General features: G+C 40.3%; 1 protein-coding gene across 1 annotated transcript in view; it reads left to right on the top strand.

The window, feature by feature from the left end:
- Window positions 1-162: 162 nt before the first annotated feature.
- Window positions 163-14,314, top strand: part of WDPCP (WD repeat containing planar cell polarity effector) — a 236,389-nt gene continuing 222,237 nt past the window's right edge. Inside the window, exon 1 of the mRNA XM_029911895.1 lies at window positions 163-227. The gene's annotated coding sequence lies outside the window, so the exon portion shown is untranslated. The remainder of the gene's footprint in view (window positions 228-14,314) is intronic.

Below are 14,314 nucleotides of genomic sequence, written 5' to 3'. Positions count from 1 at the left end.
CCAACCGCTGAGGCGCGCCCGCAGTAACTATTGGGCACATTCACAGCAGGGCCAACGAGGAACAGCTTCCCCAGCCTCCGCCAGGGGGCGCTACAGCTCAAGCTTTTGCGCATGCGCTACAGAAGACACGTGGCCCATGTGTATCTTTGCACATGCGCGAGACGAAGAGCCGGGAGGCCGGGGGACGGTGTGTGTGCAGAGTCAACGCTCCTGTTTCGGGCGAACCGGTGAGTGCGCGCATGCGCAGCCAAAGAGGCGAACGGTTGCATTATGCGTTGACCTGTTCGCACGCGCAAGTGAAAGACGAGGTGAGATGGCACCAGTACGTGCGCATGCGCACGCACGTTGTTTCCTCGGTTGCCAAGTGACGAGAGCAGAGCGCGCTGTTGCTAGGATCCGGCAGACGCCGCAGCAGTTACGGCTCCGGTCTCGTTCCACTTCCTGACGTTCCCTGTGAGGTGAACGGGACCCTGGCCAGCGACCCCCCTCCGGGCGCTCGGCGGGCTGGGCTGCCCGGACTAAGGGACGGTTGGGTCCCTGAGGTGGAGGCGGCAGCTACCTTCAGCCGTGGAGGCAGCTGCGTCTTCGCCGGTATTTGTCACGTGGCTTCACTCTTGCCGCTCCTTTCAGATCGCTCGGGTGTCCGGGGGGGGCCTCTGCCTCTCCTAGGGCCCAGCTGCCCCCCGCCCCCACGGCAGGCCGGGCGGAGGGGCGTGGCTAGCAGCGCGCGGGCGTGGCTCCCCCGGGGGGGCGCCGCGGGCTAAAGAGGAGCGAGTGGGGAAGATGTGGGAAGCCCGGGGTGCGCAGCACTGCCGAAAGCCAAGACGTGGTGCTGTCTACACCGCCCCCAGGTCGGGCTCCGGAGCGCACCAACGTGCTGCTGCGCTGTAACTCTCCCGTGCGAACCCAGGACCTTTCAGCTGGTGCCCGCGGCAGACAGGGGATGGATCGCTTGGGGGGAGGGGATACATGAATTATATTTCCGTCACCCTTTTGTCTGCTACTGAAATGTTACAATTTTGGTGAAATAATAGAAGTAGGTAGACAATTCAGTAGGATTTTAGTGACTCTTTAAGATAACTTTAATCTATAATGTAGATACATGGTCTGTAGTTAGATGGGCCTGGCAGTGATGGAGTTTTGAGCTTCTCGGGGAGCCCCATCTGAATTAGCTGAGCAGAGAAAAAAGTGAAAAGAAAGACAAGAAGTAGTATAAAGAAATAAAAATAAACATGACCATAAAATACCAAATGGGGGAAAAAGAGAAACAGAAGCAAAAAATCAATGATGATGAAACAACCTTGCAGGAGAGAGAGAAATATATAATAGTAAAACAATGAAGAGGCTGGAAATAGGCAAAAATAAGCAAGAATGTAAAGCAGTGGTTCTCAAACTTTTGCACTGGTGACCCCTTTCACACAGCAAGCCTCTGAGTGCGACCCTCCTTATAAATTAAAAACAATTTTTTGTATACTTAACACCATTGTAAATGCTGGAGGCAAAGCAGGGTTTGGGGTGGAGGCTGACAGCTTGCATCCCCCCATGTAATAACCTCACGACCCCCTGAGGGGTCCTGACCCCGAGTTTGAGAACCCCTGATGTAAAGGGTTTTGGAAAAAAATTGCAGAAAAATCATAAAAGGAAAATTTTCAGATAGTATCAGTATTTCCTGTAAAACCATGGAGGATGGGGACAGAGGATGCCCTGATATCCCCTCTGGCCCTCTGCTTATCAGAAAAAATTATTCTGAACAAAAATATGAATATAACAATATTTCACTATAGTCATATTGGCTGGTTTAGTGCTGCCAAAATCTCTTCTAGCCACAGGAGCAAGACAATATTTGAAGCTGTTTTTTTGTAATGGATGTCATTGGTGTCGTGGATTCCATTATTTTAATGTTTTAAATGTTTATCTGTTTAATATATACAGCCTTAGAGATTTTTCATGTGAATGAGTGGAAGTGACAGTAAACAGTTGAGCCAATTTTCCTGAGAATCCCAAGCTGCCAAGTTAGTACCTGGGCTTTACGGGAGGCTCAGAGATCAGGAACTCTGAAATAGACAAGTTTGCCATTTGATCACAGGGGACAGAGAGGTTACAAATTCCTTGATTTATCTGGTGTAGGAATAGGGGGAATGACTCTGTTTACATACCTGGTTTCAGACGCATCTCAATAATGCTGCTGTTCCTGAGAAATTCTGAAGGAAAGATAGCATCTTTCACCCACCTACCTCGTGTTACTGCTTTAGGTGGAACCTAGCAGACCAATGGACAGGGATATTAACAGTTCAAAATTTAGTAAATTTAATGCATCCCCACAAGAAAATGTCTGCAGTTACTACACTCTGTATCCCCCTGCCAATTTTTGTGGTTTTACAAAAATCTTTTTTTAGTTAAAAATCTTTTTCTCCCCTGTTGCTCTGTTTTAGACCCAGATAGGGTGCCCAGACAGCAAATGTGAAAAATCAGGACGGGGTGGGGGATAATAGGAAGCTATATAAGAAAAAGATCCCAAAATTGGGACTGTCCCTATAAAATCGGGACATCTGGTCACCCTAGACCCAGATGAACAAAAAAGGAAACTGACCAGACAAGAATAAGAGTGAAACTAGCTACACAGCAATTAATGTCAATTGCGCAAAATGAAAATCTGAAAATCAGTCTTTTTTTTCTTTAGTCTGTTTCAGTTTTATTAATTTTATGTGCTATTAAGAACAATAGTAGACTAAATATTTTCAGAGAGAAGTATACATTTATAATTTGATGGTGTCCTCCTAAATCAGTGGTTCCCATACTTGGTTCACGGCTTATTCAGGGTAAGCCCCTGGCGGGCCGTGAGACGCTTTGTTTACCTGCGCCGCTTCCCACAGCTCCCATTGGCCGAGAACGACAAACTGCGGTCACTGGGAGCTGCGAGTGGCTGTACCTGCGGACACTCAGGTAAACAAAGCATCTCGCGGCCCGCCAGGGGCTTACCCTGAACAAGCGCGAACCAAGTTTGGGAACCACTGCTCTAAATGTTTTAAAAGGCTTTAAACTTAATGACTTTTACATGACATAAAAGTTTTTATTGCAAATTAAAAAAAAATTAAACTAATATGTCCCTGATGTTTGCCCACCTTTTTTGTACAGTTTTAACTTTTGCCTTTCTTTATCTCATGATCCCAGGTTGACTCTTCATATAGTTTATGAAAACTAACATATCAGATAATTTAGTACTAACAAACCACATAAATAGCAATATAATCTTTCTGCCTAAGCTTAAGTAGAGTCAGATGAATGAATCTTTTAACTGCCAAATTTAGGGCTGGATTGTCCTCAGGTCTTATTTGGCTGTATGGGGGAACGGGAAATGCAGATGTGGAATGGGAAGAGCGCGGAGAGTAAGCTTCTTCATGAAAAGAGGAGAAATAACTTTCCCATCCACCCAAGCAAGGGGAAAGCAGGGGAAAATTTGACTATAGTCACAATTTGTTTTTTCTGGAGAGGTACAGCTACACACTGCTCCTGACTCAGGGAAGATTGTAAAGTTGGAATCTAGCCCTTTGTTTTGAACAACTGAGATAATGTATCGCCACAAGCATGGAATTTAGTTATGTAGGAGCCTGTTGACATGTCTCAGTCCTATTGGGAGATGTTTTCCTAAGGATTGTGCAATATACTTTTAATTATGGATAAACCATGCAATTTTTTTAGACTGTTGTGATATATAATCAGACTTGTTTGAAGCAAGGCACTGAATGACATGATTATTTAAGGTACCCACGGTATGGCTAGTTTTGGATTCAAAAGCACATGAAGTAGTGTTATAAGATGGCATTATCTTTTACTACTTGTCTGGTACACATGGGCCAGCCTCAGCATAGCAGTCAAGAGAGCTGGAAATACACTGCAGTTAACAATGAATTTAAATCTCCAGGTGGTGCTTGAATTCACTGTAGAAGACTGCAGAAATTAATTTTGCTAAAGCAAGAAACAACAGGACATTAAGCCACTATGTCAGCCTTAGATATATGCTTCAGAAATTTTGTACTGCTCACCACTATTCAGGTAATCTTTAACTCAAATTGTAGGAAATAGTTGAAATTCCATTGTAACAATATCCAACAGAGAATATTAAAGTAGCATTAAGTTTCAAATGCCTGAAGCAAAATGTTCTCTCACAACACCCTGGGCACTTGGAGCTCACTAGAACATACAGTATTACAGTCTAGTATTATAGTTTACTCAGACTAAAATGAAAGCCCAATTTTAATTCTATTTCCAAAAACTTGGTATACTGCAGGGAAAAATAATTTATTTGAATATTGTTTTTTAATACAGTGCAACTAAACTTAAAAGCTATATCATTTTGTACTACTACTCTAGACTTTTGTAATCTGACTCTTTCATTAAAACCTCAAATATACCCCAGAAGGTTTATCTAGATGATTCCATTGCTAATTTAGAAGTTGTAAGGTCTTGAAGTCACCCCAGAAGTTTTTCACCATTCTGCACTATAGCTCATTTCATAAGAAGAAAACTCTGTCTAAATATAGAACTTTTAAAACAAAAAATATAAAAATATGTACAGACACTAGAGAAATATACATAAGTGCAAAATGTGGTTTAAAGATTTATCAGCATGAGTCTGGGGTGGCTGAATTGGCAAAACCATTAGTGAACAATGCAGGTTATCCCAAACAAGTGCCAGTAAAACCTTTACACTGTACCATTCTTTGATGCATTCTGCATAGGACGTATTTTGCAACATAATTATTTTAGAAATTTTTGAGAATTTAAAAAAATGATTGGGAATCTTTTGTGTGGCCCTATATAAGTCTTCCTTAACAGAGTGAGCCCCACTATACAGGGCTCCATGGGAGAAGAGAAATTCTAATAATTTTTTGGAAAACTGTAAAAATTACCAAGATATATCTTATATGTGAATATTTTAAGGTTCAATTTCTCTGTACCTGATAGGGCTGGAAGTAAATGCTGTGTGTCCCATTAGAAAGCTACAAATCTACTATTTTACTTGATATAAAGCTGTTTCTGGCCCAGATTGATTGCGATAGAATCATAGAAATGTAGGACTAGAAGAGACTTTGATAAAGTCATCTAGTCCAGTCCCCTGCACTGAGGCAGGATGAAGTATTATCTAGACCATCCCTGACAGATGTATGTCTAACCCAGGGATCCACAATCTTTGGCCCACGGCCCGCCAGGGTAAGCCCCCTGGCGGGCTGGGCCAGTTTGTTTACCTGCTGCGTCCGCAGGTTCGGCCGATCGCAGCTCCCACTGGCTGTGGTTCGCCATTCCAGGTCAATGGGGGCTGCGGGAAGCAGCGTGGGCCGAAGGATGTGCTGGCCGCCCTTCCCGCAGCCCCCATTTGCCTGGAGTGGCGAACCGCGGCAAGTGGGAACTGCGATCGGCTGAACCTGCAGATGAGGCAGGTAAACAAACCAGCCCGGCCCGCCAGGGAGTTTACCCTGGCGGGCCGTATGCCAAAAGTTGCCGATCCCTGGTCTAACCTGTTCTTAAAAATCTCCAGTGATGGAGATTCCATATCCTCCCTAGATAATTGGTTCCAATGCTTAACTATCCTAATGGTTAGGAAGTTTTTCGTAATGTATACCTAAATCCCTTGCTGCAGTTTAAACCTATTACTTCTTGTCCTATCCTCAGTCGATAAGGAAAACTTTATCACCCTCGTCTTTATAACAATCTTTTATGTACTTGAAGACAGTTACCATGTCCCCCCTCAGTCTTCTCTTCTCCATACTAAACAAACCCATTTTTTTCTATCTTTCCCCATAAGTCATGTTTTCTAGACCTTTAATAATTTTTGTTGTTCTCTTCTGGACTGTTTCCCATTAGTCCACAACTTTCTCAAAGTGTGGTATCCAGAACGGGACACAGTACTCCAGTTGAGTCCTTATCAGTGCCGAGTAGGGTGGAAGAATTACTTCTTGTGTCTTGCTTACAACATTCCTGCTAATACATCCTGAATGATGTGTATGTTTTTTTTTTTTTTTTTTGCAACAGTGTTGCACTGTTGACTCATATTTAGCTTGTGATCCGCTATGACTAGGGCACTACCAAGTTCACGGTCCATTTTGATAAATTTCACGGTCATAGGATTTTAAAAATTGTAAATTTCATGATTTCAGCTATTTAATTCTGAAATTTCATGGTGTTGTAATTGTAGGAGTCCTGACCCAAAAAGGAGTTGTGGGGAGGTCGCAAAGTTATTGTAGGGAGGATACTCTTCAGTCAGTTCCTTAAGTTTTCTGTGATGTATTTCTAACTTGTCTAAATAATTTTTAACTTGTTCTTTCCCTATTTTAGCCTAGATCCAACTTCATTTACACTGATGTTCACTGCGCTGATCATCCGATCACTGCTAACCTTTTTTGTGAAAACTGAAACAAAAAAAGGCATTTAACACTTTGGCCATTGTTGCATTTTCTGTTATAGTCTTTCCCTCCTCATTGAGTGATGAGTATACTTTGTCCTTGGTCTTCCTCTTGCTTCTAAGTATTTGTAAATTTTCTAAATCTGCCTTCTTAAAGTCCATAGTCTTTATTCTGCTGTTTTCCCTCCTACCATTCCTTAGAATCATGAACTCTATCACTATCACGCAAGCTGCCTTCCACCTTCAAATTCTCAACCAGTTCCTCCCTAGTTGTCAGAATCAAATCTAGAACTGCATCTCCCCATGTCAGTTTCTCCACTTCTGTAATACAAAGTTGTTTCCAGTAAATTCCAAGAACATGTTGGGTCATCTGTACCTTGCTGTCTTATTTTCCCAAAAGATGTCTCCGTAGCTGAAGTCCCCCATCGCCACCCAAGTCCTGTTCTTTGGATGACTTTATTAGTTGTTTTAAAAAAAGCCTCATCCCTCTCTTCTTCCTGGTTAGGTGGTCTATAGTAGACCCTACCTTGACATTATGCTTGGTTTTTTACCCATTTTATCCTTACATAAAGACTTTCAACAGGCCTGCATTCCACTTCTATCTTGACCTCAGTGCAGATACAGTATATATATCTTTGATATACAAGGTAGTACCTCCTTCCTTTTCCCCCCTGCCTTTCCTTGCTGAGCAGGCTTTACCCTTCCATACCTACATTCCATCCTGTGAATTAGCCCAGCAAGTCTCTGTGATGTCAGTTATATCATAATTGAAATTGGAGATATTGAATCTTACACTTTTGACTAGTACAGGAGTGAATATTGCTTGTTACAGATGAGACAGTTGTATTGGGAGAAGGGAGCAGTTGTCTGGCAAGTTAATTTCTTTATTTTAAAAAAGCATCTATGTGTAATATTGCAAGTAGTCCCAGCAGAGAGGGTTTAGCGAGAGAAATCCAGGTGAATGGCCATGGTTTGTGATAAGCTCCATTTTTTACATGGATCTGCATTTTTATCAGGTGGATAATCATTCCTCTGTGTGTATGCATGGGCATGCACAGAGAAGAACTGTGATCCAGTGGTTAGGGCATTAGCGTAGGACCCAGGAAACCTGGGTTCAGTTACTGGCTCTGCAACAGACTTCCTGTGTGACTCTGGGCATGTCACTTACACTTTTTGTTCCTCCATTTCCCATCTGTAAAAGTGGGGAAAACAGTATGGTGCTCTATCACAGGGGTTCTGTGGTGATAAATACATTAAAGATTGTGCAGTAGGTAGATTCTACATTGATGGGAGGCCTTAGATAAATACATAGAAGTCTGTGTGTATATTATATTTAGTTGGGGATTGGTCCTGCTTTGAGAAGGGGGTTGGACTAGATGACCTCCTGAGGTCCCTTTCAACCCAGATATTCTATGATTCTATGATTCATTATATAAACTAACATATTTGCATAGCATAATATAGACAGCCATGTGAAACAGAGCTGGTGCAACTTTATCAACAATTACCAGTAGTTTAACTGTAACACCAGACAGTTTTTGCCAAGTTAATTTCACTTTTTTCCCTAATAAAACCTATTGTGGCATTGCAGTCACATTGTGGTATTATGCTATCTCTGCTGGGGGCTCTATTGTCACTCTGGAAGACCCCAGATTGCCTGCTAAGGTCCTATTCACATGCTCTGAATAACCCTAGAGCTTCTTCTGGGAGCTAGTTACCATTTGAGGCCCCTTAAAAGATGTCAGGTTGACTGCATCCTCACGATAGCCAGTCTCATGCAAAGTTGAGCCATCATTCAGTTGTGGTCCCAAACCATTATATCAATAGTGAGGCCTTATCTTGCAGATGTTATTCCCCCTAGGTGTGCACAGCTGGGAAGTAAATTCACTTAATCCATCTATTCCACTGATTTCACCCCCTTGTGGGCAAAGCAAACCCACCAGTGGGTGCTGTTTGCTTTAATTTGGTTTAAAACGTTGGTAACAACTAACAAGTGACATTTTCTCTTAAGAAACGTTCTACCTTTTGGGGGGGGAAAGCAGCCTTTTTTTATAACTTACTTTTGGAGTCTCTTTGCACTGACAAGGCTAAAGACTAAATTCTTTGGGTTGACCCCATCATTTTCAGTGTCACAATAGATTGTGAGGGGTGAAAACATTATCTACTTCCTAAGGCTTTCTGAGTTCATAGTCCTGTGCATACCCACTGTAAAGGACGTCTGTAAAATGAATATTTGTTGCACTTAACAGTTTTGTTTGTAATTCGTTTATCATTGTTGTAAAAAGTTTGGCTGATTAAATTACGTTATTATTTTGACAATTGTTTATAGTTAATTCTTCTGTCATTTAGTATGTGGGGAATATAAAGACAGGATAAATTAGGATGTCTAGTAAGGCAACATTAAAATGATACCATGCATAATATACATATTTTCAGATTAATAAGCTTTGAGGCACTTCAGCCTTTTTCAAATATTTGTTATAATATAAAATATTTGTTTATATTTATATACAAGTAGTAGTAAGAGGTTCTTGTTTTGTAGACTCCGAGTCAAATGACATACATTTTTTATTAGCTAATTACAGGGTCACTACATTAGTTGTACAAAAAAGCATAAGATATTATCCCAAAAGCTTCAGTGAACATTTACAAAGTTAAATTTTACTTTTAAGAAGTAAGTTAGTTAAACAAAAGCTTACTCTTTCAGGCCTCATGGAGTAAAATAAACGATGCATTAATCTTTAGATGATGAGAATATTTATCTGATATCTATTGTGCTGTAGATTTTTTTTTCTAGATTCATTAATATTTAATGATGCAATACTACTTAGAAAAGTGGATGTTGATATAGCAAACAAATATTAATGCAGGTAGTAAGAGGGTAGGATTGCCAATCACGCTAAAGTAATTCAATATAAAAACTTTTTTTTTTTTTTTTTTTTTGAAAGCTAGATGTACCTTTGTGGTAGCATGTCTCATCATGCAAAAATGTGAACTAAGGGTGTGATCCTTCAAGTCCTCCACATGCAAATTCCCATTTAATTTAGTGGAAGTTCTACAGGCAGGTGCCTTATAGGTTTGGCCTTGTGTACTGTGCAAATGAATCCAGTGTTACTTCTTGGATTTGTAGTTAATGAAATTTTGAAAGACTACGAGGCAAGTATTTGAATATTTCAAAATGTAAATCAGAGTAACTGTACTACATAAAGATGTACTCAGTTTTGTTACCTGCAGTGAGAACTTAAATTTACTTGAAAATATAAGTATCGATAAGGGCATAAAAGCTATGAGATTGGGTATCCTGCAGTCTGTTGCATCATTAATGAATAACCAGAGCAAGATTATAGAGTTCTTCTTCAAGTGATTCTCCTTGTGCACATTCCACTTATGGTGTGCATGCACTCCATACACCCAAGTATGACCTGAGTGTCCTTGTACTCCACACCAAGGGCATAAAGAGATGGACTGGGCCAGCTGCCACTCAGTTCCACTCACTGCCTCTTGGCTTCGAGACAGAGCTGCATGCTGTTTGTTGCTTAACTTTTTACTTGTATATGGGTAGGAATAGTTAAATGTAGTTATTAGCCTGTTGGCATTTTGTTAGAGTAAGTTGTTTGTTTGTTTGTTTGTTTTACCAGAATTAGCTCCCTCCTCCCCCTCCCCTGTACAGGAATGGCTTTTTTTCAAGATCCAGTTTTAAGTACTGCCTCTCATGTGGGGGTGCTTTGCTTTAATGATTGGCACTTAAAATGTTTATTTTGTTTGGGGAAATCACATATCCCTGGAAAATGTGCCATTTGCAAGTCCTGCACTTAGAGGCTGGCTTTGGACCCGGGTTCACAAGGCCCCCTGGATCTGATCTTTCTGCACCTAATAGTGCCAGCGCTGTGCCTCTAGCTTCCCAGGCACAATCAACAGTTTCCCCTGCTTCAAAATCTAACAGATCTGACAAGAAACTGTTGTTGAGAAATGCACCGGGCACAGGAGATTCCAGAAGTAGATCGACAAAGATCTCCTAAAAAACACAAAAACATTGGCTTTCCCACACTACTCTGCCTCTGACAACTCATGTACCAGTATGGCTACTAATGCAGTTTAGCCTCACCATAGTACCAAGGCTTTGGCAACAAAACAAAACGCTAAGACATCTTCATGTGCAGTACTGCTGAAAGCGCCTTCTGTATCTCAGAGCTTGGTACCTTTAACTTCTTGTTCAATTAAGTTGATACTGTCCATTTCTAGAGCTTCGGCACCACAGCTTCTAGCTCCGGCTGTGTTGGCGCCGTTGACACTGGCTTATCTGTTCATCCGTTGGCACCATACAGTACTAGTTACGTTTACAGTACCAGCAGATGATAGAGTATCAGGAAGTGGACTCTCCATTGTTATACAACACCATGTCCCTTCTGGCACCTGGTCTCTCTCTCTCTCAAAGTGGTACTGAGTACCTTGAGAGCTCTACTATCCACACATTTATTGACTGCCCTGCCAATTGTGTTGGACTCCTTCTTTTCCACATCATCTTCAGTCATGTCAGATGAGAGCAAAAAATCAGGACATTCCCATATATATTCATCATGGATGTCTCCTCCAATTTATTCAGCCTCACAGAAGGAATCTAGAGACTCCTCTTGTGACTGATATTATGATGTTCATCAAGCTGAATACGGTCTTTGGTTCTGCACCCAATGGTCACCATGCCCTTACTATCTATGCCTATGTGGCCTTCATTATATAAACTAACATATTTGCATAGCATAATAGGAACGATTCTATAAGACAGACTTATCTGGTGAAAGGGCCAGGCTTTTCTTCCTAGTGTCTTCAAAGGTCTGACACTTCAAGAAACTTCTGTGTCTGATATTTTGGAATACCTACTTGATTTGAAACATCAGAACCTGTTGCTTAGCTCAGTCAGGGTTGACTTGACTGCTATTTCTGCAGACCACCTACCAGTGGATGAACAAAGTTTTTCTCACCCAACTGTGGTCAGGTTTTGAAGGGTCTCATCAAGGTGTTTCCACTGGTTAAAGAAACAATTTCTCTTTGAGACCTCAACTTAGTTCTCTCAGCTCTAAGCAGCCCACCGTTCGAACCAATGGCAATATGTTCTTTATTAGACTTAACAATTAAAAAACGATGTTTTCATAGATATCACCTCTGCAAGGAGGGTAGGAGAAATCCAAGCTTTGATGGCAGACCCTCCTTATACTATCTTCTATCTGGAAGGATATTGAGGATATATTGAGGACATATCCTAAATTTGTGCTGAAAGTAATTACAGAATTTCATCGGAACCAGCAGATTCATTTACCTAGCTTTGTCCCTAAGCCACATGCTTCTAAAGTGGAGGCTGTGCTCCAGACCCTAGGTGTCAGAAGTGCTCTGGTATTTTATTTGCAAAGGCTGAAATTAAGGCTGTCAAGCGATTAAAAAAATTAATCGCAAGTAATCGTGCAATTAAAAAAATCATGATTAATCGCTCTGTTAAACAATAATAAGAATACCATTTATTTAAATATTTTCAGATGTTTTCTACATTTTCAAATATATTGATTTCAATTACAACACAGAATACAAAGTGCTCACTTCATATTTATTTTTATTACAAATATTTGCACTGTAAAAAAGAAATATTTTTCAGTTCACCTAATACAAGTACTGTAGTGCAATCACTTTATTATGAAAGTTGAACTTACAAATGTAGAGTTATGTACAAAAAAAACTGCACTCAAAAATAATAAAACTTTAGAGCCTACAAGTCCACTCCGTCCTACTTCTTGTTCAGCCAATTGCTCAGACAAACAAGTTTGTTTATATTTCCAGGAGATAATGCTGCCTGCTTCTTATTTACAATGTCACCTGAAAGAACAGGCATTTGCGTAGCACTGTTGTAGCCGGCATCACAAGATAGTTACGTGCCAGATGCGGTGAAGATTCATATGTCCCTTCATGCTTCACCACCATTCCAGAATACATGCTGATAAAGGGCTCTGCTCAATAACAATCCAAAGCAGTGTAGACTGACGCACGTTCATTTTCATCATCTGAGTCAGATGCCACCAACAAAAGGTTGACTTTCTTTTTTGGTGGTTCAGGTTCTGTAGTTTCCACACTGGAGTGTTGCTCTTTTAAGACTTCTGAAAACATGCTCCACACCTCATCCCTCTCAGATTTTGGAAGGCACTTCAGATTCTTAAACCTTGGGTCAAGTGCTGTAGCTATCTTTAGAAATCTCACATGGGTACCTTCTTTGCATTTTGTCAAATCTGCAGTGAAAGTGTTCTTAAATTGAACAACATGTGCTGGGTTGTCATCCGAGACTGCCATAACACGAAATATATGGCAGAATGCAGGCAAAACAGAGCAGGAGACATACAATTCTCCCCCAAGGAGTTCAGTCACAAATTTAATTAACACATTATTTTTTTAACAAGTGTCATCGGCATGGAAGCATTTTCCTCTGGGATGGTAGCCGAAGCATGAAGGGGCATAAGAATGTTTAACATATCTGGCACGTAAATACCTAGCAAGGCCAGCTACAACAGTGCCGTGCGAACACCTGTTCTCATTTTCAGGTGACATTGTAAATAAGAAGCAGGCAGCGTTATCTCCCATAAATGTAAACAAGCTTGTTTGTCTTAGTGATTGGCTGAACAAAAAGTAGGACTGAGTGGACTTGTAGGTGCTAAGGTTTTATATGGTTTTTGAGTGCAGTTATCTAGCAAAAAAAATCTACATTTGTAAATTGCACTTTCACAAGCACTACAGTACTTGTATGAGTATTGAAAAATAGAATTGAAAAATACTATTGCTTTTTTCATTTTTACAGTGCAAATATTTGTAATAAAAATAATATAAAGTGGGCACGCTACACTTTGTATTCTGTGTTGTAAATTGAAATCAAATATTTGAAAATTTAGAAAAATATCCAAAATATTTAATAAATTTCAATTGGTATTCTATTGTTTAACAGTGTGATTAAAACTGTGATTAATCACAATTACTTTTTTTAATTGCGATTAATTTTTTTGAGTTACTTGCGTGAGTTAACTGTGATTAATCAACATCCCTAATGGAAATATGTAAAGCAGCCACCTAGGGATCTCTCCACATATTAACACAGAATTACACCATCATTAAAGCCTCCAGCTCAGAAGCTGCATTTGGAAAGGTTGTGTTACAATCCCTGTTTTCTTAAGACTCTGAGCTCCCACCTACCATTGGTCCTGTTAGTGGAATGTGCATATGGACAGTCACTCGGACAAAAAAGGAAAGTTACTTAATTGTAGATACACCTGTTGATGATTCTGGAAACATCTGTCCAAATATTCGCTATTCCTTTCATTTCAGTTTTGCCTTCCACAAATCTGTAGTTAAGGCAAAATCTCAAGCTTTTCCTCTGTAACTGAAGGCTGAGCAAGTCCCCCAGTTAAATATATTACAGCAGGAATTTTAAAGCCTTACCTCCTCCTCTGGGAAGGGAAAAATGTGAGCATGCAGATTTTTATTTCCAGATCACAAGACAGATTTACAATGTTTGTGACCACATCCAACATTTTATTGGCAGAATCCACAAAGAAACCGAATGATACAGTATAACAAGTTGTTTATACTGTACAGTTTATACAGTGGCGTATACTGTAAAACCACATGAGAGACCGACTCCATAAATATTTGTTATTTGAATAATGTGACTTGAAGGTAAATAGTAATAGGTGTCTTTTAAAAAGTTTGAAAAAAATACATAAAATAATGTGAAATATTTGGTCTATGCTCATTTAAGTTTTTGTTTTTACTTCTGTAGAAGGGGATGTAATTTTGTTGGGGGTCACCAGATGGTTACACACTTATAAATCTAATCTGTAACAGTTCTATTTGTAGAGGTAGTTAGATCTTGAGAGAAAAGCTGGT

This window comes from Terrapene carolina, unplaced genomic scaffold (genome assembly GCF_002925995.2).
Source record: "Terrapene carolina triunguis isolate 2854851 unplaced genomic scaffold, T_m_triunguis-2.0 Scaffold132, whole genome shotgun sequence".
In the NCBI taxonomy this organism is placed as follows: Eukaryota; Metazoa; Chordata; order Testudines; family Emydidae; genus Terrapene; species Terrapene triunguis.
The sequence above is the reverse complement of the archived record's forward strand: the minus strand, read 5'-3'. Positions and strand labels throughout refer to the sequence as shown.